Source organism: Telmatherina bonti, assembly GCF_933228915.1.
Source record: "Telmatherina bonti genome assembly, chromosome: 3".
NCBI classification, from domain to species: domain Eukaryota; kingdom Metazoa; phylum Chordata; class Actinopteri; order Atheriniformes; family Telmatherinidae; genus Telmatherina; species Telmatherina bonti.
This window is the reverse complement of record NC_136621.1, coordinates 3,937,450-3,962,968: the sequence shown is the minus strand read 5'-3', so window position 1 is coordinate 3,962,968 and position 25,519 is coordinate 3,937,450.

Below are 25,519 nucleotides of genomic sequence, written 5' to 3'. Positions count from 1 at the left end.
TGTTGAGTGACTGTTGCGTGACTGTGTGTGTTAGTAACTGTGTGTTGTGTGACTGTGTGTGTTGAGTGACTGTGTGTGTTGCGTGACTGTGTGTGTTGCATGAATGTGTGTTGCGTGACTGTGTGCTGCGTGACTGTGTGTTGCGTGACTTTGTGTGTTGCGTGACTCTGTGTGTTGCGTGACTCTGTGTGTTGCGTGACTCTGTGTGTGTTGCGTGACTTTGTGTGTTGCGTGACTTTGTGTGTTGCGTGACTGTGTGTGTTGCGTGACTTTATGTGTTGCGTGACTGTGTGTGTTGCGTGACTGTGTGTGTTGCGTGACCGTGTGTGTTGCGTGACCGTGTGTTGCGTTACCGTGTGTGTTGAGTGACTGTGTGTGTTGCGTGACTGTGTGTGTTGAGTGACTGTGTGTTTTGCGTGACTGTGTGTTGCGTGACTGTGTGTTGCGTGACTTTGTGTGTTGCGTGACTGTGTGTGTTGCGTGACTGTGTGTGTTGCGTGACTTTGTGTGTTGCGTGACTGTGTGTGTTGCGTGACTGTGTGTTGCGTGACTGTGTGCTGCGTGACTCTGTGTGTGTTGTGTGACTTTGTGTGTTGCGTGACTGTGTGTGTTGCGTGACTGTGTGTGTGTTGCGTGACTGTGTGTGTTGCGTGACCGTGTGTTGCATTACCGTGTGTGTTGAGTGACTGTGTGTTATGCGTGACTGTGTGTGTTGCGTGACTGTGTGTGTTACGTGACACTGTGTGTTGCGTGACACTGTGTGTTGCGTGACTTTGTGCGTTGCGTGACTGTGTGCGTTGCGTGACTTTGTGTGTAGCGTGACTGTGTGTGTTGCGTGACTGTGTGTGTTGCGTGACTGTGTGTTGCGTGACTGTGTGTTGCGTGACTGTGTGTGTTGCGTGACTGTGTGTTGCGTGACTGTGTGTTGCCTGACTGTGTGTGTTGCGTGACTTTGTGTGTTGCGTGACTGTGTGTGTTGCGTGACTGTGTGTTGCGTGACTGTGTGTGTTGCGTGACCGTGTGTTGCGTTACCGTGTGTGTTGAGTGACTGTGTGTGTTGCGTGACTGTGTGTGTTGCGTGACTGTGTGTTGCGTGACTGTGTGTGTTGCGTGACTGTGTGTGTTGCTTGACTGTGTGTGTTGAGTGACTGTGTGTGTTGCGTGACTGTGTGTTGCGTGACTGTGTGTGTTGAGTGACTGTGTGTTGCGTGACTGTGTGTGTTAGTAACTGTGTGTTGCGTGACCGTGTGTTGCGTGACCGTGTGTTGCGTGACTGTGTGTTGCGTGACTGTGTGTTGCCTGACTGTGTGTGTTGAGTGACTGTGTGTGTTGCGTGACTGTGTGTGTTGCGTGACTGTTGCGTGACTGTGTGTGTTGAGTGACTGTGTGTTGCGCGACTGTGTGTGTTGCGTGACTGTGTGTGTTAGTAACTGTGTGTTGCGTGACTGTGTGTGTTGAATGACTGTGTGTGTTGAGTGACTGTGTGTGTTGCATGACTGTGTGTGTTGCGTGACTGTGTGTTGCGTGACTGTGTGTGTTGCGTGACTGTGTGTGTTGAGTGACTGTGTGTGTTGCGTGACTGTGTGTTGAGTGACTGTGTGTGTTGCGTGACTGTTGCGTGACCTTGTGTGTTGCGTGACTGTTGCGTGACTGTGTGTGTTGAGTGACTGTGTGTTGCGTGACTGTGTGTGTTAGTAACTGTGTGTTGCGTGACTGTGTGTGTTGAGTGACTGTGTGTGTTGCGTGACTGTGTGTTGCGTGACTGTGTGTGTTGCGTGACTGTGTGTCTTGCGTGACTGTGTGTGTTGAGTGACTGTGTGTTGCGTGACTGTGTGTTGCGTGACTTTGTGTGTTGCGTGACTTTGTGTGTTGCGTGACTTTGTGTGTTGCGTGACTGTGTGTGTTCCGTGACTTTGTGTGTTGCGTGACTTTGTGTTGCGTGACTGTGTGTGTTGCGTGACTGTGTGTGTTGCGTGACTGTGTGTGTTGAGTGACTTTGTGTGTTGCGTGACTGTGTGTTGCGTGACTGTGTGTGTTGCGTGACTGTGTGCTGCGTGACTGTGTGTTGCGTGACTCTGTGTGTTGCGTGACTCTGTGTGTTGCGTGACTCTGTGTGTGTTGCGTGACTCTGTGTGTGTTGCGTGACTCTGTGTGTTGAGTGACTGTGTGTGTTGCGTGACTGTGTGTGTTGCGTGACTGTTGCGTGACTGTGTGTGTTGAGTGACTGTGTGTTGCGCGACTGTGTGTGTTGCGTGACTGTGTGTGTTAGTAACTGTGTGTTGCGTGACTGTGTGTGTTGAATGACTGTGTGTGTTGAGTGACTGTGTGTGTTGCATGACTGTGTGTGTTGCGTGACTGTGTGTTGCGTGACTGTGTGTGTTGCGTGACTGTGTGTGTTGAGTGACTGTGTGTGTTGCGTGACTGTGTGTGTTGCGTGACTGTGTGTGTTGCGTGACTGTGTGTTGAGTGACTGTGTGTGTTGCGTGACTGTTGCGTGACCTTGTGTGTTGCGTGACTGTTGCGTGACTGTGTGTGTTGAGTGACTGTGTGTTGCGTGACTGTGTGTGTTAGTAACTGTGTGTTGCGTGACTGTGTGTGTTGAGTGACTGTGTGTGTTGCGTGACTGTGTGTTGCGTGACTGTGTGTGTTGCGTGACTGTGTGTCTTGCGTGACTGTGTGTGTTGAGTGACTGTGTGTTGCGTGACTGTGTGTTGCGTGACTTTGTGTGTTGCGTGACTTTGTGTGTTGCGTGACTTTGTGTGTTGCGTGACTGTGTGTGTTCCGTGACTGTGTGTGTTGCGTGACTGTGTGTGTTGAGTGACTTTGTGTGTTGCGTGACTGTGTGTTGCGTGACTGTGTGTGTTGCGTGACTGTGTGCTGCGTGACTGTGTGTTGCGTGACTCTGTGTGTTGCGTGACTCTGTGTGTTGCGTGACTCTGTGTGTGTTGCGTGACTCTGTGTGTTGCGTGACTCTGTGTGTTGCGTGACTCTGTGTGTGTTGCGTGACTTTGTGTGTTGTGTGACTTTGTGTGTTGCGTGACTGTGTGTGTTGCGTGACTTTGTGTGTTGCGTGACTGTGTGTGTTGCGTGACTGTGTGTGTTGCGTGACCGTGTGTTGCGTTACCGTGTGTTGCGTTACCGTGTGTTTTGAGTGACTGTGTGTGTTGCGTGACTGTGTGTGTTGAGTGACTGTGTGTGTTGCGTGACAGTGTGTGTTGCGTGACTGTTGCGTGACTGTGTGTGTTGAGTGACTGTGTGTTGCGCGACTGTGTGTGTTGCGTGACTGTGTGTGTTAGTAACTGTGTGTTGAGTGACTGTGTGTGTTGAGTGACTGTGTGTGTTGAGTGACTGTGTGTGGTGCATGACTGTGTGTGTTGCGTGACTGTGTGTTGCGTGACTGTGTGTGGTGCGTGACTTTGTGTGTTGCGTGACTGTGTGTGTTGCGTGACTGTGTGTGTTGCTTGACTGTGTGTGTTGAGTGACTGTGTGTTGAGTGACTGTGTGTGTTGCGTGACTGTTGCGTGACTGTGTGTGTTGCGTGACTGTTGCGTGACTGTGTGTGTTGAGTGACTGTGTGTTGCGTGACTGTGTGTGTTAGTAACTGTGTGTTGTGTGACTGTGTGTGTTGAGTGACTGTGTTTGTTGCGTGACTGTGTGTGTTGCATGACTGTGTGTTGCGTGACTGTGTGTGTTGCGTGACTGTGTGTGTTGCGTGACTGTGTGTGTTGAGTGACTGTGTGTTGAGTGACTTTGTGTGTTGCGTGACTGTGTGTGTTAGTAACTGTGTGTTGCGTGACTGTGTGTGTTGCGTGACCGTGTGTTGCGTGACCGTGTGTTGCGTGACCGTGTGTTGCGTGACTGTGTGTTGCGTGACTGTGTGTTGCTTGACTGTGTGTGTTGAGTGACTGTGTGTGTTGAGTGACTGTGTGTGTTGCGTGACTGTGTGTGTTGCTTGACTGTTGCGTGACTGTGTGTGTTGAGTGACTGTGTGTTGCGCGACTGTGTGTTGCGTGACTGTGTGTGTTAGTAACTGTGTGTTGCGTGACTGTGTGTGTTGAGTGACTGTGTGTGTTGCATGACTGTGTGTGTTGCGTGACTGTGTTGCGTGACTGTGTGTGTTGCGTGACTGTGTGTTGCGTGACTGTGTGTGTTGAGTGACTGTGTGTGTTGCGTGACTGTGTGTGTTGCGTGACTGTGTGTGTTGCTTGACTGTGTGTGTTGAGTGACTGTGTGTTGAGTGACTGTGTATGTTGCGTGACTGTTGCGTGACCTTGTGTGTTGCGTGACTGTTGCGTGACTGTGTGTGTTGAGTGACTGTGTGTTGCGTGACTGTGTGTGTTAGTAACTGTGTGTTGCGTGACTGTGTGTGTTGAGTGACTGTGTGTGTTGCGTGACTGTGTGTGTTGCATGACTGTGTGTTGCGTGACTGTGTGCGTTGCGTGACTGTGTGTGTTGCGTGACTGTGTGTGTTGCGTGACTGTGTGTGTTGAGTGACTGTGTGTTGCGTGACTGTGTGTTGCGTGACTGTGTGTGTTGCGTGACTCTGTGTGTTGCGTGACTTTGTGTGTTGCGTGACTGTGTGTGTTGCGTGACTGTGTGTGTTGCGTGACTTTGTGTGTTGCGTGACTTTGTGTTGCGTGACTGTGTGTGTTGCGTGACTGTGTGTGTTGCGTGACTTTGTGTGTTGCGTGACTGTGTGTGTTGAGTGACTTTGTGTGTTGCGTGACTGTGTGTTGTGTGACTGTGTGTGTTGCGTGACTGTGTGTGCTGCGTGACTGTGTGCTGCGTGACTGTGTGTTGCGTGACTTTGTGTGTTGCGTGACTCTGTGTGTTGCGTGACTCTGTGTGTTGCGTGACTCTGTGTGTGTTGCGTGACTTTGTGTGTTGCGTGACTTTGTGTGTTGCGTGACTGTGTGTGTTGCGTGACTTTATGTGTTGCGTGACTGTGTGTGTTGCGTGACTGTGTGTGTTGCGTGACCGTGTGTGTTGCGTGACCGTGTGTTGCGTTACCGTGTGTGTTGAGTGACTGTGTGTGTTGCGTGACTGTGTGTGTTGAGTGACTGTGTGTGTTGCGTGACAGTGTGTGTTGCGTGACTGTTGCGTGACTGTGTGTGTTGAGTGACTGTGTGTTGCGCGACTGTGTGTGTTGCGTGACTGTGTGTGTTAGTAACTGTGTGTTGAGTGACTGTGTGTGTTGAGTGACTGTGTGTGTTGCATGACTGTGTGTGTTGCGTGACTGTGTGTTGCGTGACTGTGTGTGTTGCGTGACTTTGTGTGTTGCGTGACTGTGTGTGTTGCATGACTGTGTGTGTTGCGTGACTGTGTGTGTTGCTTGACTGTGTGTGTTGAGTGACTGTGTGTTGAGTGACTGTGTGTGTTGCGTGACTGTTGCGTGACTGTGTGTGTTGCGTGACTGTTGCGTGACTGTGTGTGTTGAGTGACTGTGTGTTGCGTGACTGTGTGTGTTAGTAACTGTGTGTTGTGTGACTGTGTGTGTTGAGTGACTGTGTGTGTTGCGTGACTGTGTGTGTTGCATGACTGTGTGTTGCGTGACTGTGTGTGTTGCGTGACTGTGTGTGTTGCGTGACTGTGTGTGTTGAGTGACTGTGTGTTGAGTGACTTTGTGTGTTGCGTGACTGTGTGTGTTAGTAACTGTGTGTTGCGTGACTGTGTGTGTTGCTTGACCGTGTGTTGCGTGACCGTGTGTTGCGTGACCGTGTGTTGCGTGACCGTGTGTTGCGTGACTGTGTGTTGCGTGACTGTGTGTTGCTTGACTGTGCGTGTTGAGTGACTGTGTGTGTTGCGTGACTGTGTGTGTTGCGTGACTGTGTGTGTTGCGTGACTGTTGCGTGACTGTGTGTGTTGAGTGACTGTGTGTTGCGCGACTGTGTGTGTTGCGTGACTGTGTGTGTTAGTAACTGTGTGTTGCGTGACTGTGTGTGTTGAGTGACTGTGTGTGTTGAGTGACTGTGTGTGTTGCATGACTGTGTGTGTTGCGTGACTGTGTTGCGTGACTGTGTGTGTTGCGTGACTGTGTGTTGCGTGACTGTGTGTGTTGAGTGACTGTGTGTGTTGCGTGACTGTGTGTGTTGCTTGACTGTGTGTGTTGAGTGACTGTGTGTTGAGTGACTGTGTGTGTTGCGTGACTGTTGCATGACCTTGTGTGTTGCGTGACTGTTGCGTGACTGTGTGTGTTGAGTGACTGTGTGTTGCGTGACTGTGTGTGTTAGCAACTGTGTGTTGCGTGACTGTGTGTGTTGAGTGACTGTGTGTGTTGCGTGACTGTGTGTGTTGCATGACTGTGTGTTGCGTGACTGTGTGTGTTGCGTGACTGTGTGTGTTGCGTGACTGTGTGTGTTGCGTGACTGTGTGTTGCGTGACTGTGTGTGTTGCGTGACTGTGTGTGTTGCGTGACTGTGTGTGTTGAGTGACTGTGTGTTGCGTGACTGTGTGTTGCGTGACTGTGTGTGTTGCATGACTCTGTGTGTTGCGTGACTTTGTGTGTTGCGTGACTGTGTGTGTTGCGTGACTGTGTGTGTTGCGTGACTTTGTGTGTTGCGTGACTTTGTGTTGCGTGACTGTGTGTGTTGCGTGACTGTGTGTGTTCCGTGACTGTGTGTTGCGTGACTGTGTGTGTTGCGTGACTGTGTGTGCTGCGTGACTGTGTGCTGCGTGACTCTGTGTTGCGTGACTTTGTGTGTTGCGTGACTCTGTGTGTTGCGTGACTCTGTGTGTTGCGTGACTCTGTGTGTGTTGCGTGACTTTGTGTGTTGCGTGACTTTGTGTGTTGCGTGACTGTGTGTGTTGCGTGACTTTATGTGTTGCGTGACTGTGTGTGTTGCGTGACTGTGTGTGTTGCGTGACTGTGTGTGTTGCGTGACCGTGTGTGTTGCGTGACCGTGTGTTGCGTTACCGTGTGTGTTGAGTGACTGTGTGTGTTGCGTGACTGTGTGTGTTGAGTGACTGTGTGTTTTGCGTGACTGTGTGTTGCGTGACTGTGTGTTGCGTGACTTTGTGTGTTGCGCGACTGTGTGTGTTGCGTGACTGTGTGTGTTGCGTGACTTTGTGTGTTGCGTGACTGTGTGTGTTGCGTGACTGTGTGTTGCGTGACTGTGTGCTGCGTGACTCTGTCTGTGTTGCGTGACTTTGTGTGTTGCGTGACTGTGTGTGTTGCGTGACTGTGTGTGTGTTGCGTGACTGTGTGTGTTGCGTGACCGTGTGTTGCATTACCGTGTGTGTTGAGTGACTGTGTGTGTTGCGTGACTGTGTGTGTTGCGTGACACTGTGTGTTGCGTGACACTGTGCGTTGCGTGACTTTGTGCGTTGCGTGACTGTGTGTGTTGCGTGACTTTGTGTGTAGCGTGACTGTGTGTGTTGCGTGACTGTGTGTGTTGCGTGACTGTGTGTGTTGCGTGACTGTGTGTTGCGTGACTGTGTGTTGCGTGACTGTGTGTGTTGCGTCACTGTGTGTTGCGTGACTGTGTGTTGCCTGACTGTGTGTGTTGCGTGACTTTGTGTGTTGCGTGACTTTGTGTGTTGCGTGACTGTGTGTGTTGCGTGACTTTATGTGTTGCGTGACTGTGTGTGTTGCGTGACTGTGTGTGTTGCGTGACTTTATGTGTTGCGTGACTGTGTGTGTTGCGTGACTGTGTGTGTTGCGTGACCGTGTGTGTTGCGTGACCGTGTGTTGCGTTACCGTGTGTGTTGAGTGACCGTGTGTGTTGCGTGACTGTGTGTGTTGAGTGACTGTGTGTTGCGTGACTGTGTGTGTTGCGTGACTGTGTGTGTGTTGCGTGACTCTGTGTGTGTTGCGTGACTCTGTGTGTGTTGCGTGACTTTGTGTGTTGCCTGACTGTGTGTGTTGCGTGACTTTGTGTGTTGCGTGACTTTGTGTTGCGTGACTGTGTTGAGTGACTGTGTGTGTTGCGTGACTGTGTGTGTTGCGTGACTTTGTGTGTTGCGTGACTGTGTGTGTTGAGTGACTTTGTGTGTTGCGTGACTCTGTGTTGCGTGACTGTGTGTTGCGTGACTGTGTGTGTTGCGTGACTGTGTGTGTTGCGTGACCGTGTGTTGCGTTACCGTGTGTGTTGAGTGACTGTGTGTGTTGCGTGACTGTGTGTTGCGTGACTGTGTGTGTTGCGTGACTGTTGCGTGACTGTGTGTGTTGAGTGACTGTGTGTTGCGCGACTGTGTGTGTTGCGTGACTGTTGCGTAACTGTGTGTGTTAGTAACTGTGTGTTGCGTGACTGTGTGTTTTGCGTGACCGTGTGTTGCGTGACCGTGTGTTGCGTGACTGTGTGTTGCGTGACTGTGTGTGTTGCGTGACTGTGTGTGTTGCGTGACTGTGTGTGTTGAGTGACTGTGTGTTGCGCGACTGTGTGTGTTGCACGACTGTGTGTGTTAGTAACTGTGTGTTGAGTGACTGTGTGTGTTGCGTGACTGTGTGTGTTGCGTGACTGTGTGTGTTGCGTGACTGTGTGTGTTGAGTGACTGTGTGTTGCGTGACTCTGTGTGTTGCGTGACTCTGTGTGTGTTGCGTGACTCTGTGTGTGTTGCGTGACTGTGTGTTGCGTGACTGTGTGTGTTGCGTGACTTTGTGTGTTGCGTGACTTTGTGTTGCGTGACTGTGTTGAGTGACTGTGTGTGTTGCGTGACTGTGTGTGTTGCTTGACTGTGTGTGTTGAGTGACTTTGTGTGTTGCGTGACTCTGTGTTGCGTGACTGTGTGTTGCGTGACTGTGTGTGTTGCGTGACTGTGTGTGTTGCGTGACCGTGTGTTGAGTGACCGTGTGTGTTGCGTGACTGTGTGTGTTGCGTGACTGTGTGTTGCGTGACTGTGTGTGTTGCGTGACTGTTGCGTGACTGTATGTGTTGAGTGACTGTGTGTTGCGCGACTGTGTGTGTTGCGTTACTGTGGCGTGACTGTGTGTGTTAGTAACTGTGTGTTGCGTGACTGTGTGTGTTGCGTGACCGTGTGTTGCGTGACCGTGTGTTGCGTGACTGTGTGTTGCGTGACTGTGTGTTGCGTGACTGTGTGTGTTGAGTGACTGTGTGTGTTGCGTGACTGTGTGTGTTGCGTGACTGTTGCGTGACTGTGTGTGTTGAGTGACTGTGTGTTGCGCGACTGTGTGTGTTGCGTGACTGTGTGTTTTAGTAACTGTGTGTTGAGTGACTGTGTGTGTTGAGTGACTGTGTGTGTTGCATGACTGTGTGTGTTGCGTGACTGTGTGTTGCGTGACTGTGTGTGTTGCGTGACTTTGTGTGTTGCGTGACTTTGTGTGTTGCGTGACTGTGTGTGTTGAGTGACTGTGTGTGTTGCGTGACTGTGTGTGTGTTGCTTGACTGTGTGTGTTGAGTGACTGTGTGTTGAGTGACTGTGTGTGTTGCGTGACTGTTGCGTGACTGTGTGTGTTGCGTGACTTTTGCGTGACTGTGTGTGTTGAGTGACTGTGTGTTGCGTGACTGTGTGTGTTAGTAACTGTGTGTTGCGTGACTGTGTCTGTTGCATGACTGTGTGTTGCGTGACTGTGTGTGTTGCGTGACTGTGTGTGTTGAGTGACTGTGTGTTGAGTGACTGTGTGTTGAGTGACTTTGTGTGTTGCGTGACTGTGTGTGTTGCGTGACTGTGTGTGTTGCGTGACTTTATGTGTTGCGTGACTGTGTGTGTTGCGTGACTGTGTGTGTTGCGTGACTTTGTGTGTTGCGTGACTTTGTGTTGCGTGACTGTGTTGAGTGACTGTGTGTGTTGCGTGACTGTGTGTGTTGCGTGACTTTGTGTGTTGCGTGACTGTGTGTGTTGAGTGACTTTGTGTGTTGCGTGACTGTGTGTTGCGTGACTGTGTGTGTTGCGTGACTGTGTGTGCTGTGTGACTGTGTGTGCTGCGTGACTCTGTGTGTTGCGTGACTTTGTGTGTTGCGTGACTGTGTGTGTGTTGCGTGACTGTGTGTGTGTTGCGTGACTGTGTGTGTGTTGCGTGACTGTGTGTGTTGCGTGACTGTGTGTTGCAATACCGTGTGTGTTGAGTGACTGTGTGTTTTGCGTGACTGTGTGTGTTGCGTGACTTTGTGTGTTGCGTGACTGTGTGTGTTGAGTGACTGTGTGTTTTGCGTGACTGTGTGTTGCGTGACTGTGTGTTGCGTGACTTTGTGTGTTGCGCGACTGTGTGTGTTGCGTGACTGTGTGTGTTGCGTGACTGTGTGTGTTGCGTGACCGTGTGTGTTGCGTGACCGTGTCTTGCGTTACCGTGTGTGTTGAGTGACCGTGTGTGTTGCGTGACTGTGTGTGTTGAGTGACTGTGTGTTGCGTGACTGTGTGTGTTGCGTGACTGTGTGTGTGTTGCGTGACTCTGTGTGTGTTGCGTGACTCTGTGTGTGTTGCGTGACTTTGTGTGTTGCCTGACTGTGTGTGTTGCGTGACTTTGTGTGTTGCGTGACTTTGTGTTGCGTGACTGTGTTGAGTGACTGTGTGTGTTGCGTGACTGTGTGTGTTGCGTGACTGTGTGTGTTGAGTGACTTTGTGTGTTGCGTGACTCTGTGTTGCGTGACTGTGTGTTGCGTGACTGTGTGTGTTGCGTGACTGTGTGTGTTGCGTGACCGTGTGTTGCGTTACCGTGTGTGTTGAGTGACTGTGTGTGTTGCGTGACTGTGTGTTGCGTGACTGTGTGTGTTGCGTGACTGTTGCGTGACTGTGTGTGTTGAGTGACTGTGTGTTGCGCGACTGTGTGTGTTGCGTGACTGTTGCGTAACTGTGTGTGTTAGTAACTGTGTGTTGCGTGACTGTGTGTTTTGCGTGACCGTGTGTTGCGTGACCGTGTGTTGCGTGACTGTGTGTTGCGTGACTGTGTGTGTTGCGTGACTGTGTGTGTTGAGTGACTGTGTGTTGCGCGACTGTGTGTGTTGCACGACTGTGTGTGTTAGTAACTGTGTGTTGAGTGACTGTGTGTGTTGCGTGACTGTGTGTGTTGCGTGACTGTGTGTGTTGCGTGACTGTGTGTGTTGCGTGACTGTGTGTGTTGAGTGACTGTGTGTTGCGTGACTCTGTGTGTTGCGTGACTCTGTGTGTGTTGCGTGACTCTGTGTGTGTTGCGTGACTTTGTGTGTTGCGTGACTGTGTGTGTTGCGTGACTTTGTGTGTTGCGTGACTTTGTGTTGCGTGACTGTGTTGAGTGACTGTGTGTGTTGCGTGACTGTGTGTGTTGCTTGACTGTGTGTGTTGAGTGACTTTGTGTGTTGCGTGACTCTGTGTTGCGTGACTGTGTGTTGCGTGACTGTGTGTGTTGCGTGACCGTGTGTTGAGTGACCGTGTGTGTTGCGTGACTGTGTGTGTTGCGTGACTGTGTGTTGCGTGACTGTGTGTGTTGCGTGACTGTTGCGTGACTGTATGTGTTGAGTGACTGTGTGTTGCGCGACTGTGTGTGTTGCGTTACTGTGGCGTGACTGTGTGTGTTAGTAACTGTGTGTTGCGTGACTGTGTGTGTTGCGTGACCGTGTGTTGCGTGACCGTGTGTTGCGTGACTGTGTGTTGCGTGACTGTGTGTTGCGTGACTGTGTGTGTTGAGTGACTGTGTGTGTTGCGTGACTGTGTGTGTTGCGTGACTGTTGCGTGACTGTGTGTGTTGAGTGACTGTGTGTTGCGCGACTGTGTGTGTTGCGTGACTGTGTGTTTTAGTAACTGTGTGTTGAGTGACTGTGTGTGTTGAGTGACTGTGTGTGTTGCATGACTGTGTGTGTTGCGTGACTGTGTGTTGCGTGACTGTGTGTGTTGCGTGACTTTGTGTGTTGCGTGACTTTGTGTGTTGCGTGACTGTGTGTGTTGAGTGACTGTGTGTGTTGCGTGACTGTGTGTGTGTTGCTTGACTGTGTGTGTTGAGTGACTGTGTGTTGAGTGACTGTGTGTGTTGCGTGACTGTTGCGTGACTGTGTGTGTTGCGTGACTTTTGCGTGACTGTGTGTGTTGAGTGACTGTGTGTTGCGTGACTGTGTGTGTTAGTAACTGTGTGTTGCGTGACTGTGTGTGTTGCATGACTGTGTGTTGCGTGACTGTGTGTGTTGCGTGACTGTGTGTGTTGAGTGACTGTGTGTTGAGTGACTGTGTGTTGAGTGACTTTGTGTGTTGCGTGACTGTGTGTGTTGCGTGACTGTGTGTGTTGCGTGACTTTATGTGTTGCGTGACTGTGTGTGTTGCGTGACTGTGTGTGTTGCGTGACTTTGTGTGTTGCGTGACTTTGTGTTGCGTGACTGTGTTGAGTGACTGTGTGTGTTGCGTGACTGTGTGTGTTGCGTGACTTTGTGTGTTGCGTGACTGTGTGTGTTGAGTGACTTTGTGTGTTGCGTGACTGTGTGTTGCGTGACTGTGTGTGTTGCGTGACTGTGTGTGCTGTGTGACTGTGTGTGCTGCGTGACTCTGTGTGTTGCGTGACTTTGTGTGTTGCGTGACTGTGTGTGTGTTGCGTGACTGTGTGTGTGTTGCGTGACTGTGTGTGTGTTGCGTGACTGTGTGTGTTGCGTGACTGTGTGTTGCAATACCGTGTGTGTTGAGTGACTGTGTGTTTTGCGTGACTGTGTGTGTTGCGTGACTTTGTGTGTTGCGTGACACTGTGTGTTGCGTGACACTGTGTGTTGCGTGACACTGTGTGTTGCGTGACTTTGTGTGTTGCGTGACTGTGTTTGTTGCGTGACTGTGTGTGTTAGTAACTGTGTGTTGAGTGACAGTGTGTGTTGAGTGACTGTGTGTGTTGAGTGACTGTGTGTGTTGCATGACTGTGTGTGTTGCGTGACTGTGTGTTGCGTGACTGTGTGTTGCGTGACTGTGTGTGTTGCGTGACTTTGTGTGTTGCGTGACTGTGTGTGTTGCGTGACTGTGTGTGTTGCTTGACTGTGTGTGTTGAGTGACTGTGTGTGTTGCGTGACCGTGTGTTGCGTTACCGTGTGTGTTGAGTGACTGTGTGTGTTGCGTGACTGTGTGTGTTGAGTGACTGTGTGTTTTGCGTGACTGTGTGTTGCGTGACTGTGTGTTGCGTGACTTTGTGTGTTGCGCGACTGTGTGTGTTGCGTGACTGTGTGTGTTGCGTGACTTTGTGTGTTGCGTGACTGTGTGTGTTGCGTGACTGTGTGTTGCGTGACTGTGTGTTGCGTGACTCTGTGTGTGTTGCGTGACTTTGTGTGTTGCGTGACTGTGTGTGTTGCGTGACTGTGTGTGTGTTGCGTGACTGTGTGTGTTGCGTGACCGTGTGTTGCATTACCGTGTGTGTTGAGTGACTGTGTGTGTTGCGTGACTGTGTGTGTTGCGTGACTGTGTGTGTTGCGTGACACTGTGTGTTGCGTGACACTGTGCGTTGCGTGACTTTGTGCGTTGCGTGACTGTGTGTGTTGCGTGACTTTGTGTGTAGCGTGACTGTGTGTGTTGCGTGACTGTGTGTGTTGCGTGACTGTGTGTGTTGCGTGACTGTGTGTTGCGTGACTGTGTGTTGCGTGACTGTGTGTTGCGTGACTGTGTGTGTTGCGTCACTGTGTGTTGCGTGACTGTGTGTTGCCTGACTGTGTGTGTTGCGTGACTTTGTGTGTTGCGTGACTGTGTGTGTTGCGTGACTGTGTGTTGCGTGACTGTGTGTGTTGCGTGACCGTGTGTTGCGTTACCGTGTGTGTTGAGTGACTGTGTGTGTTGCGTGACTGTGTGTGTTGCGTGACTGTGTGTTGCGTGACTGTGTGTGTTGCGTGACTGTGTGTTGAGTGATTGTGTGTGTTGCGTGACTGTTGTGTGACTGTGTGTGTTGCGTGACTGTGTGTGTTGAGTGACTGTGTGTGTTGAGTGACTGTGTGTTGCGTGACTGTGTGTTGCGTGACTGTGTGGAGTGACTTTGTGTGTTGCGTGACTGTGTGTTGAGTGACTGTGTGTGTTGCGTGACTCTGTGTTGCGTGACCGTGTGTTGCGTGACTGTGTGTGTTGCGTGACTGTGTGTGTTGCGTGACTGTGTGTGTTGCGTGACCGTGTGTGTTGCGTGACCGTGTGTTGCGTTACAGTGTGTGTTGAGTGACTGTGTGTGTTGAGTGACTGTGTGTTGCGCGACTGTGTGTGTTGCGTGACTGTTGCGTGACTGTGTGTGTTAGTAACTGTGTGTTGCGTGACTGTGTGTGTTGCGTGACTGTGTGTGTTGCGTGACTGTGTGTGTTGCGTGACCGTGTGTTGCGTAACTGTGTGTGTTGCGTGACTGTGTTGCGTGACTGTGTGTGTTGCGTGACTGTGTGTTGAGTGACTATGTGTTGCGTGACTGTGTGTTGAGTGACTGTGTGTGTTGCGTGACTGTTGCATGACTGTGTGTGTTGCGTGACTGTTGCGTGACTGTGTGTGTTGAGTGACTGTGTGTTGCGTGACTGTGTGTGTTAGTAACTGTGTGTTGAGTGACTGTGTGTGTTGAGTGACTGTGTGTGTTGCATGACTGTGTGTTGCGTGACTGTGTGTGTTGCGTGACTGTGTGTGTTGCGTGACTGTGTGTGTTGAGTGACTGTGTGTTGCGTGACTCTGTGTGTGTTGCGTGACTGTGTGTGTGTTGCGTGACTCTGTGTGTGTTGCGTGACTCTGTGTGTGTTGCGTGACATTGTGTGTTGCGTGACTGTGTGTGTTGCGTGACTTTGTGTGTTGCGTGACTTTGTGTTGCGTGACTGTGTTGAGTGACTGTGTGTGTTGCGTGACTGTGTGTGTTGCGTGACTTTGTGTGTTGCGTGACTGTGTGTGTTGAGTGACTTTGTGTGTTGCGTGACTCTGTGTTGCGTGACTGTGTGTTGCGTGACTGTGTGTGTTGTGTGACTGTGTGTGTTGCGTGACTGTGTGTGTTGCGTGACCGTGTGTTGCGTTACCGTGTGTGTTGAGTGACTGTGTGTGTTGCGTGACTGTGTGTTGCGTGACTGTGTGTGTTGCGTGACTGTTGCGTGACTGTGTGTGTTGAGTGACTGTGTGTTGCGCGACTGTGTGTGTTGCGTGACTGTTGCGTAACTGTGTGTGTTAGTAACTGTGTGTTGCGTGACTGTGTGTTTTGCGTGACCGTGTGTTGCGTGACCGTGTGTTGCGTGACTGTGTGTTGCGTGACTGTGTGTGTTGCGTGACTGTGTGTGTTGCGTGACTGTGTGTGTTGAGTGACTGTGTGTTGCGCGACTGTGTGTGTTAGTAACTGTGTGTTGCGTGACTGTGTGTGTTGAGTGACTGTGTGTGTTGCATGACTGTGTGTGTTGCATGACTGTGTTGCGTGACTGTGTGTGTTGCGTGACTGTGTGTGTTGAGTGACTGTGTGTGTTGCGTGACTGTGTGTGTTGCGTGACTGTGTGTGTTGAGTGACTGTGTGTTGCGTGACTCTGTGTGTTGCGTGACTCTGTGTGTTGCGTGACTCTGTGTGTGTTGCGTGACTCTGTGTGTGTTGCGTGACTTTGTGTGTTGCGTGACTGTGTGTGTTGCGTGACTTTGTGTGTTGCGTGACTTTGTGTTGCGTGACTGTGTTGAGTGACTGTGTGTGTTGCGTGACTGTGTGTGTTGCGTGACTGTGTGTGTTGCTTGACTGTGTGTGTTGAGTGACTTTGTGTGTTGCGTGACTCTGTGTTGCGTGACTGTGTGTTGCGTGACTGTGTGTGTTGCGTGACTGTGTGTGTTGCGTGACCGTGTGTTGAGTGACCGTATGTGTTGAGTGACTGTGTGTTGCGCGACTGTGTGTGTTGCGTTACTGTTGCGTGACTGTGTGTGTTAGTAACTGTGTGTTGCGTGACTGTGTGTGTTGCGTGACCGTGTGTTGCGTGACCGTGTGTTGCGTGACTGTGTGTTGCGTGACTGTGTGTTGAGTGACTGTGTGTGTTGAGTGACTGTGTGTGTTGCGTGACTGTGTGTGTTGCGTGACTGTTGCGTGACTGTGTGTTGAGTGACTGTGTGTTGCGCGACTGTGTGTGTTGCGTGACTGTGTGTTTTAGTAACTGTGTGTTGAGTGACTGTGTGTGTTGAGTGACTGTGTGTGTTGCATGACTGTGTGTGTTGCGTGACTGTGTGTTGCGTGACTGTGTGTGTTGCGTGACTTTGTGTGTTGCGTGACTTTGTGTGTTGCGTGACTGTGTGTGTTGAGTGACTGTGTGTGTTGCGTGACTGTGTGTGTTGCTTGACTGTGTGTGTTGAGTGACTGTGTGTTGAGTGACTGTGTGTGTTGCGTGACTGTTGCGTGACTGTGTGTGTTGCGTGACTTTTGCGTGACTGTGTGTGTTGAGTGACTGTGTGTTGCGTGACTGTGTGTGTTAGTAACTGTGTGTTGCGTGACTGTGTGTTGCATGACTGTGTGTTGCGTGACTGTGTGTGTTGCGTGACTGTGTGTGTTGCGTGACTGTGTGTGTTGAGTGACTGTGTGTTGAGTGACTGTGTGTTGAGTGACTTTGTGTGTTGCGTGACTGTGTGTGTTGCGTGACTGTGTGTGTTGCGTGACTTTATGTGTTGCGTGACTTTGTGTGTTGCGTGACTGTGTGTGTTGCGTGACTTTGTGTGTTGCGTGACTTTGTGTTGCGTGACTGTGTTGAGTGACTGTGTGTGTTGCGTGACTGTGTGTGTTGCGTGACTGTGTCTTGCGTGTCTGTGTGTTGCATGACTGTGTGTTGCGTGACTGTGTGTGTGGCGTGACTGTGTGTGTGGCGTGACTGTGTGTGTTGCGTGACTGTGTGTTTTGCGTGACTGTGTGTGTTGAGTAACTGTTTGTGTTGCGTGACTGTGTGTTGAGTGACTGTGTGTGTTGCATGAGTGTGTGTTGCATTGACAGTGTGTTGCGTGACTGTGTGTTGAGTGACAGTGTTTGTTGCATGACTGAGTGTGTTGCGTGACTGTGTGTGTTGAGTGACTTTGTGTGTTGCGTGACTGTGTGTTGCGTGACTGTGTGTGTTGCGTGACTGTGTGTGCTGCGTGACTGTGTGTGCTGCGTGACTCTGTGTGTTGCGTGACTTTGTGTGTTGCGTGACTGTGTGTGTGTTGCGTGACTGTGTGTGTGTTGCGTGACTGTGTGTGTGTTGCGTGACTGTGTGTGTTGCGTGACTGTGTGTTGCAATACCGTGTGTGTTGAGTGACTGTGTGTTTTGCGTGACTGTGTGTGTTGCGTGACTTTGTGTGTTGCGTGACTGTGTGTGTTGCGTGACACTGTGTGTTGCGTGACAATGTGTGTTGCGTGACACTGTGTGTTGCGTGACTTTGTGTGTTGCGTGACTGTGTTTGTTGCGTGACTGTGTGTGTTAGTAACTGTGTGTTGAGTGACAGTGTGTGTTGAGTGACTGTGTGTGTTGAGTGACTGTGTGTGTTGCATGACTGTGTGTGTTGCGTGACTGTGTGTTGCGTGACTGTGTGTTGCGTGACTGTGTGTTGCGTGACTTTGTGTGTTGCGTGACTGTGTGTGTTGCGTGACTGTGTGTGTTGCTTGACTGTGTGTGTTGAGTGACTGTGTGTTGAGTGACTGTGTGTGTTGCGTGACTGTTGCGTGACTGTGTGTGTTGCGTGGCTGTTGCGTGACTGTGTGTGTTGAGTGACTGTGTGTTGCGTGACTGTGTGTGTTAGTAACTGTGTGTTGTGTGACTGTGTGTGTTGAGTGACTGTGTGTGTTGCGTGACTGTGTGTGTTGCATGACTGTGTGTTGCGTGACTGTGTGTGTTGCGTGACTGTGTGTGTTGCGTGACTGTGTGTGTTGAGTGACTGTGTGTTGAGTGACTTTGTGTGTTGCGTGACTGTGTGTGTTAGTAACTGTGTGTTGCGTGACCGTGTGTTGCGTGACCGTGTGTTGCGTGACTGTGTGTTGCTTGACTGTGTGTGTTGAGTGACAGTGTGTCTTGCGTGACTGTGTGTGTTGCGTGACTGTGTGTGTTGCTTGACTGTTACGTGACTGTGTGTGTTGAGTGACAGTGTGTTTTGCGACTGTGTGTGTTGCGTGACTGTGTGTGTTAGTAACTGTGTGTTGCGTGACTGTGTGTGTTGAGTGACTGTGTGTGTTGCATGACTGTGTGTGTTGCGTGACTGTGTTGCGTGACTGTGTGTGTTGCGTGACTGTGTGTTGCGTGACTGTGTGTGTTGAGTGACTGTGTGTGTTGCGTGACTGTGTGTGTTGCGTGACTGTGTGTGTTGCTTGACTGTGTGTGTTGAGTGACTGTGTGTGTTGCGTGACTGTTGCGTGACCTTGTGTGTTGCGTGACTGTTGCGTGACTGTGTGTGTTGAGTGACTGTGTGTTGCGTGACTGTGTGTGTTAGCAACTGTGTTGCGTGACTGTGTGTGTTGAGTGACTGTGTGTGTTGCGTGACTGTGTGTGTTGCATGACTGTGTGTTGCGTGACTGTGTGTGTTGTGTGACTGTGTGTGTTGCGTGACTGTGTGTGTTGCGTGACTGTGTGTGTTGAGTGACTGTGTGTTGCGTGACTGTGTGTTGCGTGACTGTGTGTGTTGCGTGACTCTGTGTGTTGCGTGACTTTGTGTGTTGCGTGACTGTGTGTGTTGCGTGACTGTGTGTGTTGCGTGACTTTGTGTGTTGCGTGACTTTGTGTTGCGTGACTTTGTGTGTAGCGTGACTGTGTGTGTTGCGTGACTTTGTGTGTTGCGTGACTGTGTGTGTTGAGTGACTTTGTGTGTTGCGTGACTGTGTGTTGCGTGACTGTGTGTGTTGCGTGACAGTGTGTGCTGCGTGACTGTGTGCTGCGTGACTGTGTGTTGCGTGACTCTGTGTGTTGCGTGACTCTGTGTGTTGCGTGACTCTGTTTGTTGCGTGACTCTGTGTGTGTTGCGTGACTTTGTGTGTTGCGTGACTTTGTGTGTTGCGTGACTGTGTGTGTTGCGTGACTTTATGTGTTGCGTGACTGTGTGTGTTGCGTGACTGTGTGTGTTGCGTGACCGTGTGTGTTGCGTGACCGTGTGTTGCGTTACCGTGTGTGTTGAGTGACTGTGTGTGTTGCGTGACTGTGTGTGTTGAGTGACTGTGTGTGTTGCGTGACAGTGTGTGTTGCGTGACTGTTGCGTGACTGTGTGTGTTGAGTGACTGTGTGTTGCGCGACTGTGTGTGTTGCGTGACTGTGTGTGTTAGTAACTGTGTGTTGAGTGACTGTGTGTGTTGAGTGACTGTGTGTGTTGCGTGACTGTGTGTGTTAGTAACTGTGTGTTGTGTGACTGTGTGTGTTGAGTGACTGTGTGTGTTGCGTGACTGTGTGTGTTGCATGACTGTGTGTTGCGTGACTGTGTGTGTTGCGTGACTGTGTGTGTTGCGTGACTGTGTGTGTTGAGTGACTGTGTGTTGAGTGACTTTGTGTGTTGCGTGACTGTGTGTGTTAGTAACTGTGTGTTGCGTGACTGTCTGTGTTGCGTGACCGTGTGTTGCGTGACCGTGTGTTGCGTGACTGTGTGTTGCGTGACTGTGTGTTGCTTGACTGTGCGTGTTGCGTGACTGTGTGTGTTGCGTGACTGTGTGTGTTGCGTGACTGTGTGTGTTGCGTGACTGTTGCGTGACTGTGTGTGTTGAGTGACTGTGTGTTGCGCGACTGTGTGTGTTGCGTGACTGTGTGTGTTAGTAACTGTGTGTTGCGTGACTGTGTGTTGAGTGACTGTGTGTGTTGAGTGACTGTGTGTGTTGCATGACTGTGTGTGTTGCGTGACTGTGTTGCGTGACTGTGTGTGTTGCGTGACTGTGTGTTGCGTGACTGTGTGTGTTGAGTGACTGTGTGTGTTGCGTGACTGTGTGTGTTGCTTGACTGTGTGTGTTGAGTGACTGTGTGTTGAGTGACTGTGTGTGTTGCGTGACTGTTGCATGACCTTGTGTGTTGCGTGACTGTTGCGTGACTGTGTGTGTTGAGTGACTGTGTGTGTTGCGTGACTGTGTGTGTTGCATGACTGTGTGTGTTGAGTGACTTTGTGTGTTGCGTGACTCTGTGTTGCGTGACTGTGTGTTGCGTGACTGTGTGTGTTGCGTGACTGTGTGTTTTGCGTGACCGTGTGTTGAGTGACCGTGTGTGTTGCGTGACTGTGTGTGTTGCGTGACTGTGTGTTGCGTGACTGTGTGTGTTGCGTGACTGTTGCGTGACTGTATGTGTTGAGTGACTGTGTGTTGCGCGACTGTGTGTGTTGCGTTACTGTTGCGTGACTGTGTGTGTTAGTAACTGTGTGTTGCGTGACTGTGTGTGTTGCGTGACCGTGTGTTGCGTGACCGTGTGTTGCGTGACTGTGTGTTGCGTGACTGTGTGTTGAGTGACTGTGTGTGTTGAGTGACTGTGTGTGTTGCGTGACTGTGTGTGTTGCGTGACTGTTGCGTGACTGTGTGTGTTGAGTGACTGTGTGTTGCGCGACTGTGTGTGTTGCGTGACTGTGTGTTTTAGTAACTGTGTGTTGAGTGACTGTGTGTGTTGAGTGACTGTGTGTGTTGCATGACTGTGTGTGTTGCGTGACTGTGTGTTGCGTGACTGTGTGTGTTGCGTGACTTTGTGTGTTGCGTGACTTTGTGTGTTGCGTGACTGTGTGTGTTGAGTGACTGTGTGTGTTGCGTGACTGTGTGTGTTGCTTGACTGTGTGTGTTGAGTGACTGTGTGTTGAGTGACTGTGTGTGTTGCGTGACTGTTGCGTGACTGTGTGTGTTGCGTGACTTTTGCGTGACTGTGTGTGTTGAGTGACTGTGTGTTGCGTGACTGTGTGTGTTAGTAACTGTGTGTTGCGTGACTGTGTGTGTTGCATGACTGTGTGTTGCGTGACTGTGTGTGTTGCGTGACTGTGTGTGTTGAGTGACTGTGTGTTGAGTGACTTTGTGTGTTGCGTGACTGTGTGTGTTGCGTGACTGTGTGTGTTGCGTGACTTTATGTGTTGCGTGACTTTGTGTGTTGCGTGACTGTGTGTGTTGCGTGACTTTGTGTGTTGCGTGACTTTGTGTTGCGTGACTGTGTTGAGTGACTGTGTGTGTTGCGTGACTGTGTGTGTTGCGTGACTTTGTGTGTTGCGTGACTGTGTGTGTTGAGTGACTTTGTGTGTTGCGTGACTGTGTGTTGCGTGACTGTGTGTGTTGCGTGACTGTGTGTGCTGCGTGACTGTGTGTGCTGCGTGACTCTGTATGTTGCGTGACTTTGTGTGTTGCGTGACTGTGTGTGTGTTGCGTGACTGTGTGTGTGTTGCGTGACTGTGTGTGTGTTGCGTGACTGTGTGTGTTGCGTGACTGTGTGTTGCAATACCGTGTGTGTTGAGTGACTGTGTGTTTTGCGTGACTGTGTGTGTTGCGTGACTTTGTGTGTTGCGTGACACTGTGTGTTGCGTGACAATGTGTGTTGCGTGACACTGTGTGTTGCGTGACTTTGTGTGTTGCGTGACTGTGTTTGTTGCGTGACTGTGTGTGTTAGTAACTGTGTGTTGAGTGACAGTGTGTGTTGAGTGACTGTGTGTGTTGAGTGACTGTGTGTGTTGCATGACTGTGTGTGTTGCGTGACTGTGTGTTGCGTGACTGTGTGTTGCGTGACTTTGTGTGTTGCGTGACTGTGTGTGTTGCGTGACTGTGTGTGTTGCGTGACTGTGTGTGTTGCTTGACTGTGTGTGTTGAGTGACTGTGTGTTGAGTGACTGTGTGTGTTGCGTGACTGTTGCGTGACTGTGTGTGTTGCGTGACTGTTGCGTGAATGTGTGTGTTGAGTGACTGTGTGTTGCGTGACTGTGTGTGTTAGTAACTGTGTGTTGTGTGACTGTGTGTGTTGAGTGACTGTGTGTGTTGCGTGACTGTGTGTGTTGCATGACTGTGTGTTGCGTGACTGTGTGTGTTGCGTGACTGTGTGTGTTGCGTGACTGTGTGTGTTGAGTGACTGTGTGTTGAGTGACTTTGTGTGTTGCGTGACTGTGTGTGTTAGTAACTGTGTGTTGCGTGACCGTGTGTTGCGTGACCGTGTGTTGCGTGACTGTGTGTTGCTTGACTGTGTGTGTTGAGTGACAGTGTGTCTTGCGTGACTGTGTGTGTTGCGTGACTGTGTGTGTTGCTTGACTGTTGCGTGACTGTGTGTGTTGAGTGACAGTGTGTTTCGCGACTGTGTGTGTTGCGTGACTGTGTGTGTTAGTAACTGTGTGTTGCGTGACTGTGTGTGTTGAGTGACTGTGTGTGTTGCATGACTGTGTGTGTTGCGTGACTGTGTTGCGTGACTGTGTGTGTTGCGTGACTGTGTGTTGCGTGACTGTGTGTGTTGAGTGACTGTGTGTGTTGCGTGACTGTGTGTGTTGCGTGACTGTGTGTGTTGCTTGACTGTGTGTGTTGAGTGACTGTGTGTTGAGTGACTGTGTGTGTTGCGTGACTGTTGCGTGACCTTGTGTGTTGCGTGACTGTTGCGTGACTGTGTGTGTTGAGTGACTGTGTGTTGCGTGACTGTGTGTGTTAGTAACTGTGTGTTGCGTGACTGTGTGTGTTGAGTGACTGTGTGTGTTGCGTGACTGTGTGTGTTGCATGACTGTGTGTTGCGTGACTGTGTGTGTTGTGTGACTGTGTGTGTTGCGTGACTGTGTGTGTTGCGTGACTGTGTGTGTTGAGTGACTGTGTGTTGCGTGACTGTGTGTTGCGTGACTCTGTGTGTTGCGTGACTCTGTGTGTTGCGTGACTTTGTGTGTTGCGTGACTGTGTGTGTTGCGTGACTGTGTGTGTTGCGTGACTTTGTGTGTTGCGTGACTTTGTGTTGCGTGACTTTGTGTGTAGCGTGACTGTGTGTGTTGCGTGACTTTGTGTGTTGCGTGACTGTGTGTGTTGAGTGACTTTGTGTGTTGCGTGACTGTGTGTTGCGTGACTGTGTGTGTTGCGTGACTGTGTGTGCTGCGTGACTGTGTGCTGCGTGACTGTGTGTTGCGTGACTCTGTGTGTTGCGTGACTCTGTGTGTGTTGCGTGACTTTGTGTGTTGCGTGACTTTGTGTGTTGCGTGACTGTGTGTTGCGTGACTTTATGTGTTGCGTGACTGTGTGTGTTGCGTGACTGTGTGTGTTGCGTGACCGTGTGTGTTGCGTGACCGTGTGTTGCGTTACCGTGTGTGTTGAGTGACTGTGTGTGTTGCGTGACTGTGTGTGTTGAGTGACTATGTGTTTTGCATGACAGTGTGTGTTGCGTGACTGTTGCGTGACTGTGTGTGTTGAGTGACTGTGTGTTGCGCGACTGTGTGTGTTGCGTGACTGTGTGTGTTAGTAACTGTGTGTTGAGTGACTGTGTGTGTTGAGTGACTGTGTGTGTTGCGTGACTGTGTGTGTTAGTAACTGTGTGTTGTGTGACTGTGTGTGTTGAGTGACTGTGTGTGTTGCGTGACTGTGTGTGTTGCATGACTGTGTGTTGCGTGACTGTGTGTGTTGCGTGACTGTGTGTGTTGAGTGACTGTGTGTTGAGTGACTTTGTGTGTTGCGTGACTGTGTGTGTTAGTAACTGTGTGTTGCGTGACTGTCTGTGTTGAGTGACCGTGTGTTGCGTGACCGTGTGTTGCGTGACCGTGTGTTGCGTGACTGTGTGTTGCGTGACTGTGTGTTGCTTGACTGTGCGTGTTGAGTGACTGTGTGTGTTGCGTGACTGTGTGTGTTGCGTGACTGTGTGTGTTGCGTGACTGTTGCGTGACTGTGTGTGTTGAGTGACTGTGTGTTGCGCGACTGTGTGTGTTGCGTGACTGTGTGTGTTAGTAACTGTGTGTTGCGTGACTGTGTGTGTTGAGTGACTGTGTGTGTTGAGTGACTGTGTGTGTTGCATGACTGTGTGTGTTGCGTGACTGTGTTGCGTGACTGTGTGTGTTGCGTGACTGTGTGTTGCGTGACTGTGTGTGTTGAGTGACTGTGTGTGTTGCGTGACTGTGTGTGTTGCTTGACTGTGTGTGTTGAGTGACTGTGTGTTGAGTGACTGTGTATGTTGCGTGACTGTTGCATGACCTTGTGTGTTGCGTGACTGTTGCGTGACTGTGTGTGTTGAGTGACTGTGTGTTGCGTGACTGTGTGTGTTAGTAACTGTGTGTTGCGTGACTGTGTGTGTTGCGTGACTGTGTGTGTTGCGTGACTGTGTGTGTTGCGTGACTCTGTGTGTTGCGTGACTCTGTGTGTTGCGTGACTTTGTGTGTTGCGTGACTGTGTGTGTTGCGTGACTGTGTGTGTTGCGTGACTTTGTGTGTTGCGCGACTTTGTGTTGCGTGACTGTGTGTGTTGCGTGACTGTGTGTGTTCCGTGACTGTGTGTGTTGCGTGACTTTGTTTGTTGCGTGACTTTGTGTGTTGAGTGACTTTGTGTGTTGCGTGACTGTGTGTTGCGTGACTGTGTGTGTTGCGTGACTGTGTGTGCTGCGTGACTGTGTGCTGCGTGACTGTGTGTTGCGTGACTTTGTGTGTTGCGTGACTCTGTGTGTTGCGTGACTCTGTGTGTTGCGTGACTCTGTGTGTGTTGCGTGACTTTGTGTGTTGCGTGACTTTGTGTGTTGCGTGACTGTGTGTGTTGCGTGACTTTATGTGTTGCGTGACTGTGTGTGTTGCGTGACTGTGTGTGTTGCGTGACCGTGTGTGTTGCGTGACCGTGTGTTGCGTTACCGTGTGTGTTGAGTGACTGTGTGTGTTGCGTAACTGTGTGTGTTGAGTGACTGTGTGTTTTGCGTGACTGTGTGTTGCGTGACTGTGTGTTGCGTGACTTTGTGTGTTGCGTGACTGTGTGTGTTGCGTGACTGTGTGTGTTGCGTGACTTTGTGTGTTGCGTGACTGTGTGTGTTGCGTGACTGTGTGTTGCGTGACTGTGTGCTGCGTGACTCTGTGTGTGTTGCGTGACTTTGTGTGTTGCGTGACTGTGTGTGTTGCGTGACTGTGTGTGTGTTGCGTGACTGTGTGTGTTGCGTGACCGTGTGTTGCATTACCGTGTGTGTTGAGTGACTGTGTGTGTTGCGTGACTGTGTGTGTTGCGTGACTGTGTGTGTTGCGTGACACTGTGTGTTGCGTGACACTGTGTGTTGCGTGACTTTGTGCGTTGCGTGACTGTGTGTGTTGCGTGACTTTGTGTGTAGCGTGACTGTGTGTGTTGCGTGACTGTGTGTGTTGCGTGACTGTGTGTTGCGTGACTGTGTGTTGCGTGACTGTGTGTGTTGCGTGACTGTTGCGTGACTGTGTGTGTTGCGTGACTGTGTGTGTTGAGTGACTGTGTGTTGCGTGACTGTGTGTGTTAGTAACTGTGTGTTGTGTGACTGTGTGTGTTGAGTGACTGTGTGTGTTGCGTGACTGTGTGTGTTGCATGACTGTGTGTTGCGTGACTGTGTGTGTTGCGTGACTGTGTGTGTTGCGTGACTGTGTGTGTTGAGTGACTGTGTGTTGAGTGACTTTGTGTGTTGCGTGACTGTGTGTGTTAGTAACTGTGTGTTGCGTGACCGTGTGTTGCGTGACCGTGTGTTGCGTGACTGTGTGTTGCTTGACTGTGTGTGTTGAGTGACAGTGTGTCTTGCGTGACTGTGTGTGTTGCGTGACTGTGTGTGTTGCTTGACTGTTGCGTGACTGTGTGTGTTGAGTGACAGTGTGTTTCGCGACTGTGTGTGTTGCGTGACTGT